Source organism: Lissotriton vulgaris, chromosome 1_1 (assembly GCF_964263255.1).
Source record: "Lissotriton vulgaris chromosome 1_1, aLisVul1.2, whole genome shotgun sequence".
Classification (NCBI taxonomy): Eukaryota; Metazoa; Chordata; class Amphibia; order Caudata; family Salamandridae; genus Lissotriton; species Lissotriton vulgaris.
Genome location: NC_141685.1, coordinates 346,893,970 through 346,908,198, shown reverse-complemented (window position 1 = coordinate 346,908,198; position 14,229 = coordinate 346,893,970). Strand labels below are relative to the sequence as shown.

At 43.6% G+C, this 14,229-nt stretch overlaps 1 protein-coding gene across 2 annotated transcripts in view; it reads right to left on the bottom strand.

The window, feature by feature from the left end:
* Nucleotides 1-14,229, bottom strand: part of LOC147747160 (sodium/glucose cotransporter 4-like) — a 752,240-nt gene that overhangs the window by 121,103 nt on the left and 616,908 nt on the right. The gene's annotated exons all lie outside the window — the stretch shown is intronic.

Sequence of the window (14,229 nt, the reverse complement as noted above, 5' to 3'; positions counted from 1 at the left end):
AAAATACAAATTTTTGATTGGCTCATAGCCAGTCGATATTTTCAAAGAAAATTCAAAGACAAGGTTCATTACAGTATCAGCCCACATATCACTATGCTTTTTCCCCATAACAGCTGCCTGTGAAGATCACAGAATTGTAATAAACAACTAGATGTTCACCAAGCTCAGCAAATGTGCCTGCATTGGGAGACATACTGCTGGAGTGGATCACTTTATAATCATTCCATTTACTATTGAAAAGACTGAGGCCAAGATTTATCAAGGGATTACATTGCCCTTGTGTCCCATAAGGTTACGCAAGGCAACACAAGCCTTAAGTTACATTTACTATGCCACACAGAGGCACCTTACTTGGGTCTGTGTGGCATAGTAAATCTAAAGGAATGCAAGCCGGCGAAAGTTGATGCCTTGAGTTACTCTGAATTTGGAATGCATTCCATGGGTGAAGTTCTAGTGCTCCATGCATCCACCCATGTATTGTGACACATTCCCAGATTTACTAAGACTAGTAAATCTGTGAATGCATCAAAATGCTACACCTTTCCAGGTGAGGCATAACAAGGAGAAATATGCTTAGTTCTCCTCGTTATATACTCTTTCTTCGTGTTCTGCATTCTGCAGCACACATAGAAAGCGGAAAATGCCTCTACAGATTGTTTTCTGCAGTAAGGTATTACTTTCTGCACAAGAAGAATCCTGACTATAATGCGGACACCCTTGAACCATGGCGCAAAGGTACCTATGTTAGTACTCAGCAGCCACAAGTGCGCCAGCACAGAGGGAGAGCAGGGATGTGCCTTATGTTAGTTATTTTGCTGCATTCATGCTCTCTCCATTTGATGCAGCCGCAGGGCTCTGGGTGATGTACCTGACCCCAAGTGGGTGGCATAGATACCTGAGAAGACTTTGGGCAGCATTTCCCGATCCCCTAAAAAAAATGTGCTGCTCTCTACTGAAGAAGGACACCTATCCTGAAACATGTGTCTAGAGATACACAGCACTAGCTGAACCAACAAAGGTGAAAAACGAAATACTGTCACTGAAGTAAGTGTTATCATGCACTGCATTTAGCATGATGAATTGGGGTGAACTGAGTACTGCGATGTGAGAAGACTTTGGGCAAAATGTTCAGCCCCCAAAAGAATGTGTTGATCTCAACTGAAGGACAATCTTAGAAATGGGATTCCTGGTTTGCCGGAATTATGCACGCAGGTCAGGCGGGAATCACCACTCTAGTCACAGTAGGCTAGATAAACAATAGGATAACCTGTGCTCATCCTGTAGTAGCTTGGCACAGAGCAGTCAGTCTTATATACAAAGGCACTGTTTAAAATATTTGTGCAAGACACTCACACAGTAACAAAATGAATACAGCACCAAAAGACTCCATAGTGAGTTAAACATAAAATCAGCGACGGCTCGTGGAGGGAGTTACGGCGGGGCAGGAGGGTGGGGAGGGGGAGGGGCAGGGTGGAGGTTGCTAAAAACCGGCATATGGATAATTGCAGGTAAGTAAACAATTTAATTAATAAAACGAATTTCGTAGTGCGCCTTGCATCGCAAAATGCAATGCAGTGCGAGCTACGAAATTCGTTTTATTAATTAAATTGTTTACTTACCTGCAATTATCCATATGCCGGTTTTTAGCAACCTCCACCCTGCCCCTCCCCCTCCCCACCCTCCTGCCCCACCGTAACTCCCTCCACGAGCCGTCGCTGCATAAAATATTATATTTTTATGAATAAAACAAGACCAAAACAACAAAAATCCAATACGTAGAACCTGAATTATTTATTTTCAAAGAATAAACCAAAAACAGTGCTCAGAAGTCAATAGCTCTAAAAGATTTCTGTAGGTCACACTAGACTGGGGTTAATCCGATATTCAGGCTGACTTTGATGGAGTACGGGTGCAATCGAGTTCTAAAAGGGTTCCGCTGAAGTTTTAACTTTTCAAGCTGAGTGAAGTGCCCCGTTTGTGGAGAAAGCAGTTACTTGGGAGAGTGTTGCTAGCGATGGCCCTATGGGTGCAAAGTGTCAGCCGGGCATCGCAGACAGGGTCTTGGGGGTCAGGACACGATGCTGGGGCAGCTTGCCCTGATTCTTCCAGCGAGTGGCTTAGACCCACTGCAAACGGAGCCGTTTGCAGTTCCGAAGATCCCAAAATCTCGATTTAATGGGCTCAAGAGCTGTAGGCAGCCGCAGCCGGTAGTGGGAGTACCTGCCAGGCGGTGAGTGGGGAGGGGTAGGGGCAGGGTGGGGGGTAGTAATGTATGGATTACGGACCTTAACAGGTAAGTAGCCATATAAATAAATAAAACGAATTTCGTTACGCACACTGCATTGCATTTGGTGATGCAGTGCATACCCCAAAATTCATTTAATTTATTTGTATGTTTACTTACCTCTTAAGGTCCGTAATTCATACATTACTACCCCCCACCCTGCCCCTACCCCTCCCCAGCAGGGCAACAAGCAGAAAAGCAGTCCTTGCAGAAAAGCAGTCCAGCTGAGTCCTTTAAACACCAGAGCAGTTCTTCTAACAGAGGTTCAGTTCAAGATACAGAAGTGTCTGACTTTAGGGGGTCAGAGGACCAGTACCTATACACAAAATTGCCTATAATGTAGGGGTGACGGATCACTGACATAATATAGAATGACAAAATATAGACTTACCAAAATATAGTCACCAAAATATAGAATGCCAAAATATCGAATTCCTATCTACAAACAGGTAAGTACAAAAATATTGAATCCAAAATATAGTCTGTAAAAAATATAGTCAGTCAAAATATCGAATTTTTTTAAATGTCTTAAAAGTAATTTAAAATTGATGAAATAATAAATATAATTAACTAAAACATACTTAAAAATACTCAAATAACCTTAAAATGAAGATATAACTAATTTAAGTTATTAATAAAAACTGTACAATATTTTACCGTAGGATAGCAGGAGGGTAACATTTAATATTACCACTCCAGGGAGTGCAACAGTAGGGAAAGCGTTGGATAGCGTAGGGGTGAAAAATACTATTCCCACTCCAGTGAGTGCAACAGTAGGGAAAGCGTTGGATAGCGCAGGGGTAAAAAATACTATTCCCACTCCAGTGAGTGCAACAGTAGGGAAAGCGTTGGATAGCATAAGGGTAAAAATTACTATTCCCACTCCAGAGAGCGCAACAGTAGGGAAAGCGTTGGATAGCAGGAGGGTAAAAATTACTATTCCAACTTCAGAGCGTGCAACAGTAGGGAAAGCGTTAGATAGCGTAGGGGTAAAAATTACTATTCCCACTCCAGAGAGTGCAACAGTAGGGAAAGCGTTGGATAGCGTAGGGGTAAAAAATACTATTCCCACTCCAGTGAGTGCAACAGTAGGGAAATCATTGGATAGCGTAAGGGTAAAAGTTACTATTCCCACTCCAGAGAGTGGAACTGTAGGGAAAGTGTTGGATAGCGAGAGGGTAAAAAATACTATTCCCACTCCAGTGAGTGCAACAGTAGGGAAAGCGTTGGATAGCGTAGGGGTAAAAAATACAATTCCCACTCCAGAAAGTGCAACAGTAGGGAATGCGTTGGATAGCGTAGGGGTCAAAATTAATATTCCCACTCCAGAGAGTGCAACAGTAGGGAAAGCGTTGGATAGCGTAGGGGTAAAAAATACTATTCCCACTCCAGTGAGTGCAACAGTAGGGAAAGCGTTGGATAGCATAAGCGTAAAAATTACTATTCCCACTCCAGAGAGCGCAACAGTAGGGAAAGCGTTGGATAGCGGGAGGGTAAAAATTACTATTCCAACTTCAGAGCGTGCAACAGTAGGGAAAGCGTTGGATAGCGTAGGGGTAAAAATTACTATTCCCACTCCAGAGAGTGCAACAGTAGGGAAAGCATTGGATATTCGAAGAGTAAAAATTACTATTTCCACTCCAGAGAGTACAACAGTAGGGAAAGCATTGGATAGCGTAGGGGTAAAAATTACTATTCCCTCTCCAGAGAGTGCAACAGTAGGGAAAGCGTTGGATAGCGGGAGTGTGAAAATTACTATTCCCACTCCAGATAGTGCAACAGTAGGGAAAGCTTTGGATAGCGTAGGGGTAAAAATGACTATTCCCACTCCAGAGAGTGCAACAGTAGGGAAAGCGTTGGATAGCGTAGGGGTAAAAAATACTATTCCACTCCAGGGAGTGCAACAGTAGGGAAAGCGTTGGATAGCGGTAGGGTGAAAATTACTACTCCCACTCCATTGAGTTTAACAGTAGGGAAAGTAATGATTTAATATATTATTAAAAATAAATTAAATATCAATCCCAATAAAACATTATTTGAAATTAATAACCAATTTAATATTATGTAATAATTAATTAGAAATACAACTACATATTAGTTATTAAAAATTAATAACCTATTCATAATTATTTAACAACTAATTAATTTTCAATAACAAAAACTAATTAATAATACAAATTAATACCTTTTAAAAATTAACAGTAAATTATCAATAAACAAAATGTATTTTTAACATGTAATTAATTACAATTACATTACTTTCCACCTATTCCCCTAAAAACGCACATCCCACTACAGAAAATACATTATTACAATTATCATACTTATCAAATATTTAATTAATACAAAATAATTACCAATTAATAAAAATTAATTGCCAAGTAATAGAAATTAATTACCAATTAAAAATTAATTAACAATAAATTTAAAATCAATACCAATGAATGAAAAAAATTATTTACTTAATTACAATTAAATTACTTCCCACCCTTTTCCCCTATAAACCCACAACCCGCTACAGAAAATAAATTTTGAAAATTAACATAATTAACAATTAGTCAATTAATACAAATTAATTGGCAATTAATAAAAATTAATTACCAATTAAAAATAACAATAAATTCAAAATGAATACCAATAAATAAATACAAATATTTAATTAATTACAATTAAATTACTTCCCACCCTATTCCCCTATAAACCCACAACCCGCTACAGAACTAAAAAGCAAAATTTAATAAAAAATTAATAATAATTGCTAAAAATTAATATTTATTTTAATATAATTAAATTACTTCCCACCCTATTCCCCTATAAACCCACAACCCGCTACAGAATTAAATTACGGAAAAATTAAAGAACATAAAATTCATTACTTAAAATACATTAAACATACATTACAAAAATTAATATACACTTTTCACACATATACTAACATACAAAACACATTAAAATATTGATATTATAAAAAAATCGATATATTTAATGCCTATATTGTATACTTCGATATTTTGACTTCTATATTTTGAAAATCTATATTACTTACCTTAAATTCGATATTTTTAACCACTATATTGTGTCCATTCGATATTTTGTCCATTCTATATTTTTACTTCGATATTATGTCCATTCTATATTTTGGAATCGATATTATGACTGTTTACCAATTCCAATGCATGCAGATCAGTTCTTTGTCAAATCCAGCCCTTACTGTGCTTGTGGCTGTCTAGAGGGAATGCTCAAAGTGTGCTGTCAACCAGCCCACATGTGTATTGGAGATAGGCTGTCAGGCTCAAAGAGCAGTAAGTATCAAGAAAATATCCCCTTTCTAAAAGTAGCCTTTCCAAAACAGTAATGTTAAATACAGCTTCTTTTTCACAAATGTATTCTAATTCATATTCAGGTATCATTTGCATGACAATTAAATAGACAAAAGGAAGCCTTTTGAAAAAAAAATTACATTTGCATTCATCTTACTGGAGGTACAGAAAAGGTGGTCCAATGACATGCAAAAGCATTCTTCTTCATCAAGAACTGTAAATATAGACAGATTTTAAATCGCATTATGACATTGTTGCTTAATTCATTTTTCTGACCTTACAAAAAAATATTGCCAGAAAAGTAGAACACACACTCACTCATTCATCTAGTACTGCTTCCATTGGAGAATTCCAGATACCCTTGACTTTCCTCAATGCGTCCACCCTTTGCGCATACTGCTCCTCTAGTTTCCTAACACAATCCATTTTTGTTACTACGCTTTCAGATGTGGGAGGGACAGTGGATATATGGAGTGTAAAATTGACTTTGGCAGTCGGGATAGAATCTATCATATGGCCCACAAAGTGTGTACGGGGAGCACATGTTAAGTAAATGGCTTTCCAATCTAAATGGGCTCTCTACTATACCCGATATTGTCTGCAGCAAATGTTTTCAACCTTGTCAGCTAAATGTTTTCGCTGTGGGTATCTGCGAGGGGGCTGGGCACATGTGGAGTTTTTATGTCCCAAGCTGTTCGAGGTTTGAAATAAAATGATTGCCTTCTTGGGTGAAAAGCTACACATTCACATTCAACCAGACTTACAGGGGGCATCATTGAAAATTTTGCCATCAATATGTCAACTAAAGCTGCAACAACAACAATACTTTTTTATTAGGTCCCTGGTTGTGAAGTTGCTAATTCTTCAAAAGTAGAAAACACATATCCCTCCCACAGTGTTAAATCCAGCTTCACCATTACAATTCCAAACATATCAAACATGAAAAATCTACTCCTTCCTGTGCTGACATATACGTGCTGACATATACGTGGGGTAGTCCTCTCAGTAGTGAAAAATGAAATAGGCTGTTGGCCACTACCAGAACATGCAAAACATAAAGGTACATGTCCTACCTTTTTTTGTTTAAATCATTTTCATTAACCTTTTTTTTCGTTTTGCACATTATCAATAGAGCATACAGTCAGAACAGTGCTCAAGTAGCGGACGGAGAAAGAAAGCAAAGTGATTGCCAGTAGCGTGGTGCATAGTAACTAATAGCAACATAACAACGGAGATTTAAGGTATGGTGAGTACATCAAATTGTGAGGCAATATCTCAAGAAGGACAGAGCAGTGCTGACAAATCACGGCACCAGATAGCATGTGAATAAATCAGGTACTGTGCAGTTCAAACTCTACCAGGAACATAGAGCACAACAAAATGAGGACAACATAAGTGAAGGATGGGCAGGGGAGAGTCACTCAAGACCTGCTGCCGCATCCTATGTAGCCGGGGGGCCAATAACCGCCAAGATTTAGTGACAGTCGGGCTCTGAGACAGAGGGGCTAAATCAGTTTGGGTATCGGCATTAATCTGCATTTGCGCCAGTGAGGGATATACCCTGAGTGATAATCCTTGATGATGTAGTCTGGTTCCCTGTGTCAGTGTCCACCCGTAGAAGTTTGGAGACCATTGCTTCCCATTGAGGTGCTGGGGGAACATACGAATGCCAAGCAGGTCCTCTCTATCTAGCGCCACACCCTCCGCTTTCGCCCAGTTAAGCAGGGATTGGTGCCAAGCTAGAGGGTGGGGCGATAGGGGGATTTCCATCTCTTGGTGATCAAGGTACATGTCCTACCTTTATTGAACATAGCAGCCTGACCTTAGGTTTACTTAGGGCCTACCTTAGGGGTGACTTATGTGTAATAAAATGGGAGGTTAAGGCTTGGCAAGTAGTTTTAAATGGAAAGTTGAAGTGGCAGCAAACTGCACACACCGGCAAGGCAGTGGCAGGCATGAGACAGGTTTGAAAGGCTACTCCTGCAGATGGTACAATCAGTGCTGCAGCCAACTAGTAGCATTCAAAGTACAGACCCTGGGAATATTGTATGCCACTTCACAAGATATTCTAATCAGGTATACACCAATGTCATCATGTTTAGGGGAGAAGCACATGCACTGTTAGCAGTGATAAAGTGCTCAGAGTCCTGAGGCTAACAAAAAGGATCAGCAAAAAAAGGAGGCAAAAAGTTGGGGGAAAGACCACCCAAAGGATGATAGGCCTAACAGACAACTATCCTGAAGCACGTGTCTAAAGAGACACACAACTGGCTGCACCAACAAGGGTGAATAACTGTAGACTGTCACTGAAATAAGTGTTATCCTGCACATTATCTACCATGCTGCTTTGGGGTGAAATTAGTGCTGGGATGTGAGGCAGTGTGCTCCCACCCCTTTTTATTTGAAAAGGCTCCCATGACCTAATGAGCTGATGAGCTCTGGCTGATGCACCTGCACCATGAGTGGTAGAGAGACCTGAGAAGACTTTTTGCAGCGGTTCCAGCACCCTGAAAAATTGTGTTGCTCTCTACTGAAGAAAGACAACTATCTTGATACATGTTACTTGATACACTTGCTGCACCAACAAGGGTAAAAAGCTAAAGACTGTCAATGAAGTATGTTATCATGCACTACATTTACCTGTCTGTCACTGTATATGACCTTGCTCTGCATTTACCATGATGCATTGGGGCAAACTGAGTGCAGGGACATGAGGCAGTCTGCTCCAACTCTCTCTTTCTTTGGGAATTTATATTATTGTTTTTTTTTTAGTTTTTTTATTTAATATCGATTTTTCTTTTAATTACAGGATTATTTTCTTTAGCAACTGTGTTTTTCTTGATTATAATATGTTCTTTTTTTATATATTTGTGAAATATATTAATATATTCTGCTACTCATTGATATTTTTTACGTTGGTTTTTATTTGTGTATGTATTTTGTGCGTGTGTGTATATGAAAAACCAAAGGTTAAAAGGATGTTATAGTTAGCTCCAATTTGACTTGTCTAAAACCAGTGACATTCAGCAGTTATAGTTAGCTTCTCTAACTATAACATATGCCCCCCCCGCAATACAGTGTTTATGACCTCACATCATGGTCGGTGAAATCACTGATGACATCTCAAATTCCAGGACTGATTACACCATCTAGTGAATGTAAATTTTGTTCTAAGAGTTTATGTTTTTTAAAGACATGTTAACCTACTACAAATGGTACATTAGTATACTAGGTGCACTACCAATGAGTGATACTATTTCAATCAATCAGCAAAATTTGTATAGCGCGCTACTAATCCGTGAGGGTCTCAAGGCGCTGAGGGGGGGGGGGGGGTCGCTACTGCTCGCACAGCCAGGTCCTGAGTTGTTTCCTGAAGGAGAGATGATCCGGGGTCAGCCGTAGGTGAGTGTGGAGGGAGTTCCATGTCTTGGCTGCCAGGTAGGAGAAGGATCTTCCTCCGATGGTGGATTTCCGGACTCGTGGGACGGAGGCGAGGGCGAGGCTGGTGGATCGGAGCTGGCGGGTGGGTGTGTAGAATGCGAGGCCGCTGTTGAGGTACTGTAGGCCCTTGTTGTGGAGCGCCTTGTGTGCGTGGGTGAGGAGTCTGAACAAGATCCTCTTGTCGACGGGGAGCAAGTGCAGGTCCTTCAGGTGGGCTGAGATGTGGCTGCGGTGAGGGATGTCCAGTCGTGCTGAGGCGTTCTGAATGCGCTGGAGTCTCTTCCGGAGTTTGGCTGTGGTTCCAGCGTAGAGGGTGTTCCCGTAGTCCAAACGGCTGGTGACGAGGGCCTGGGTGACCGTCTTCCTGGTTTCGGTGGGGATCCACCGAAAGATCTTTCGGAGCAAGCGCAGGGTCTTGAAGCAGGATGACGAGACGGCGTTCACTTGCTTGGTCATCGTGAGGGAGGAGTCCAGGATTAAGCCCAGGTTGCATGCGTGGTCTGTTGGTTTGGGGGCGGTTCCCAGGGCAGGGGGCCACCAGGAGTCGTCCCAGGCGGAGGGAGATGGTCCGAGGATGAGGACTTCCGTCTTGTCTGAGTTCAGTTTCAGACGGCTGATCTTCATCCATTCTGCGACGTCTTTCATTCCTTCCTGGAGGTTGGCTTTGGAGGTGGTGGGGTCGTTGGTGAGGGAGAGGATCAGCTGGGTGTCGTCCGCGTAGGAGATGATGATGAGGTTGTGTTGGCGTGCGATGGCTGCGAGGGGGCTCATGTAGATGTTGAAGAGGGTGGGGCTGAGTGAGGATCCTTGCGGAACACCGCAGATGACTTCAGTGGCCACGGAACGGAACGGGGGAGGTGGACTCTCTGGGTTCTTCCGTCGAGGAACGAGATGATCCACTCCAGTGCTGCTCCGTGGATTCCGGTGTTGCTGAGGCGCTGTATCAGGGTGCGGTGGCATATGGTGTCGAAGGCTGCTGAGAGGTCTAGGAGGATGAGGGCAGCAGTTTCCCCGTTGTCGAGCAGGGACCTGATGTCGTCGGTGGCTGCGATGAGGGTGGTCTGGGTGCTATGGTTTGCTCGGAAACCGGACTGTGAGGGGTCGAGGGATCCATTGGTCTCGAGGAAGGCGGAGAGTTGTCTGTTGATGGTCTTCTCGATGACTTTGGCAGGAAAAAGGAGGAGTGAGATCGGGCGGAAGTTCTTGAGGTCCGTGGGGTCCGCGGTGGGTTTCTTCAGGAGAGCGCTCAGCTCGGCATGCTTCCAGCTCTCCGGGAAGGTGGCGGAAGGGAAGGAGCTGTTGATGATATCCCGGAGTTGAGGTGCGATGATGGAGTCGGCTTTGTTGAAGATGTGGTGTGGACAGAGGTCGGTTGGGGAGCCGGAGTGGATGGTCTTCATCGTGCGAGTGGTGTCTTCGGTGCTGACCGAGGTCCAGGTGCAGAGGGTGGTGGTGGGGGGAGCTGGTTCAGTGGTTGGGTGCGTGGTCAGTGCGCCGAAGCTGTTGTGTATGTCGGTGATCTTGCGGCGGAAGAACGCGGCAAGAGAGTTGCAGAGGTCTTGCGAGGGTGTGATGTCATTGTTGCAGGCGCTCGGGTTGGAGAGCTCTTTAACGATGCTGAAGAGTTCCTTGCTGTTGTGGGTGTTGTTGTCCAGTCTTTCTTTGAATGTAGTCTTTTTGGTGGTGCGGATCAGCTGGTGGTGTTTGCGGGTGGCGTTCTTGAGGGCTGTCATGTGTATTGTTGTCTGGTCGTGGCGCCAGGCTTTCTCGAGGGTGCGGCAGGTTTTCTTGGAGTTTTTGAGGTCGTTGGTAAACCACAAGGCTTTCCTGCTGCCGGCTCTGCTGGAGGATTCTTCAGTGGTGCGAGTTCGTCGGCGCAGTTGGTGAGCCACTGTGTGAGGTTGCGGGCTGCTTCGTTGGGGTCCTTTGTGTTGGTGGGCGGGTTCTGGCTGAGGTTGGTGGCGAGCTGGTCAGCGGTGATCTTGCTCCAGCTTATGTGGGGAACCTGTTGTGGGTGGTGGTGGGTCGTGGTTCTCCTGAAGTTGAAGTGGACGCAGCTGTGATCGTCCAGTGTAGTCCGGTGGAGTGGCTGAAGGAGATGTGCTTGCTGGAGGAGAAGACGGAGTCAAGCGTGTGGCCGGCGTAGTTGGTGGGGGTGCTCACCAGTTGCTTGAGTCCGAGGTTGGCGAGGTTGTCCAGCAGGGCGGCGGTGTTTCAGTCCTTGTTGTTCTCCGGGTGGAAGTTGAGGTCCCCTAGGAGGATGTAGTCTGGGGAGGTTAGGGCGTGCGGACTGACGAAGTCTGAGATGGCTTCGCTGAATTGTGTGCATGGTCCTGGGGGTCTGTAGATGAGGGTGCTTCTGAGGGTGGTCTTGGGGTCGGTGTGTATCTGGAAGTGAAGGTGCTCGGCGGCAGTGAGGGTGCCATCGGAGCTGGTTGTGATGCGGATGGTGTTTATGTGGACGATGGCGATGCCTCCTCTGGTTTGGTTGACGCGGTCCCTCCGGGTGATCTTGTAGCCATCCGGGATGGCTATGGCGATGTCAGGGGCTGAGGAGGCGTTCATCCAGGTTTCTGTGAGGAAGGCGACATCTGGTGATGTTGTGTCGAGGAGGTTCCAGAGGTCGACGGCGTGCCTGTATGATTGATTGATTGATTGCTGTCTGCCTGACTGTATGGGTCTATAACTGGCTATATGAATAGCTGTATGATTGAGGTAGTAGTTGTGTGAGTTGCAGTATAAGTGAGTGAGTGGGTGCACGAGTTGCTCTATGTATGTGTGAGTCGTTGTGTTAGTACTGTATGGGTCTGTGAATGGGTATGTGAGTGGTTGTGTGGGTATGTGAGTGAGAGTACAAGAGGTTGTATGGGGTGTGTAGCTGTTTTGTCGATGATGTTATCAGTGATGTCATTTGAGATGTCATGAGTGATGTCACTGATCATGTAATGAGTGATGTGAAATGTGAGTCATAAGCAGTGCATTGTGGAGCGTAAGTTATAATTAGCTCAGCTAAGTATAACTGCTGAATTCCATTGGTTTTGTATGAGTGAAATCTGAACCTGTAACGTCCCTGTAACCTTTGATTTGTTGAGTGAATTTCTATGTTTTTTTAATTCTATTTCAGAATTATAATGCCCCTGTAACCTTTGTTTTTTTCTGTGAATTTATAAGGTCTTTCTAAAGTTGTTTCCTAGTTTTAAAGTCCCTGTAACCTTTGGTTCTGTAAGTTAATTTCTAGGTTTTGTTTTATTTTATTTCCTAAATGTAACCACTAAACTTTGACAAAGAGTATGTGAAGGCAGGAGTGTCTTATTAGGGGCTAGATGTAGGTAATTTCTATTTACCGATTCCTAAATATCGACTTTTACCGATTCAGTATTTAAAAATCGGTAAATAGAATGTAGGTAAACAATCTGTACATTTTACTGATTTGGGAATATTCGTTATTACCCATTCGGTATTTACCGAATCGGTAATAAAGAATACCTTACCATTCATTACTATGGGCCTGGAGGCCCACAGGAATGAATGGGAAGCCATTCACTATTACCAAATTGGTAAATACCGAATCAGTATTAGGGGGAGCATATTCAAGGGTGGCAGGGTGTCACATTTACACCCTGTTGCACCCCTTAATTGTGCATGTGTGCCCATGTGGCCCACATACATGCCCTAAGGGCATGTATGACTGCCACATGACACTTTTAAAAAAGCACAAAATTGCTTTTGAAAAGGTATTCGGTATTTATCACTAACTTGTAGTTGGTGGTAAATAACAAATCATTAAACCAACAATGCACTCACTTGAGTGCTCCCTACATAGTATTTAAGGATTCGGTAATTTATCGGTATTTTACCTGTTCCTTAAAATGACGAATCGGAAAATTACTGAATCCTTAAATCCAGCCTCCTACATCTCAAAGGGCTAAATACCGGTCGGTAACGGGAAATTTACTGATTTTCGGCCTTTACCGACCGGTATTAGCCCACCTAAATCTAGCCCTTAGTCTGTTAGTGGGTGTTAAAATGTCTGAGTGGGTCAGTCAGTGGGTGTGTAAGTGTCTAAGTGGTTCTGTGAAAGGGTGCATGAGTGGGAGTGTGAGCGAGTACATCATTCTCTGAGTTGGTCCATGAGTGAGTGCATGAGTCTAGGTGGGTCTGTGAGTGAGTGCAAGAGTCTCTGAATGGGTCTTTGAGGGAGTGCATGAGTCTCTTGGTGGGTCTGTGACTGGAAGCATGAGTTATTGAGTGGGTATGTGAGTGGGTGCTTGAGTGTCTGAGTGGGTCTGTGAGTAGGTTCATGAGTGTCATAGAAGGTGTGTGAGTAAATGGATGAGTCTCTGAGTGGATGAGTGAGTGGGGGCATGAATGTCTTAGTGGGTTTCTGACTGGCTGGGTGAGTCTCTGTGTGAGTCTGTGAGTGGTTGAGTGAGTGTCTGAGACGGTTAGTCAGTGGGTGTGTGGCTCTGGGAGTGGCTCTGTGAGTGGATACATGAGTCTCTAAGTAGGTCTGTGAATTGGAACCTGAGTGTCTGAGTGGGTCTGTGAGTGGGTGGATATGTGTGGGAGTGGGTCTGTAAAAGTCTGCAAGAGTCTTTTGAGTGGGTCTGTGAGAGGGTGCAAGTGACTATGAGTGAGTCTGTCAGTGGGTGTGGAAGCATTCAGTGGGTCCATGAGTAGATGCATGATTGTGTGAGTGGGTGTGTGGGTGAATCTCTGAGTGGATCTGTGAGAATGTATCTGAATCGCTCAGTGAGTAGGTGAATGAATGCTTGAATAGATATGTGAGTGGGTACATGAGTGACTAAGTGTGTCTATCAGTGGGTGTGTGAGCTTCTAAGTGAGTCTGTGAGTGGGTGCATGGGAGCAGGTCTTCATGCCAGCTCCCTCTGTGATGGTCCTCCTGTCCAGCAAGCCTGCTGTCTGCTTCCCTCTGCTGCCTTAAATTTTGTGCCTCCTCCACTCGTTGTTCTGCCTCTTCTCTCTTATTGTTCCTGCCCTCTATTTTGCTTTTTTTCTGGCCATTCTGCCCATTATTTTGCCTCTTTCTGACTCCAGGCCTTTATTCCGCCTCTTGCCACTCATTTCATACCTCTCTTTTGCCTCTTGCTGCTAGTTCTTGACTGCTATTTGACACTTTCTGCTCCTTCTGCCCATTATTTTGCCTCTTTCTATAAACACCTG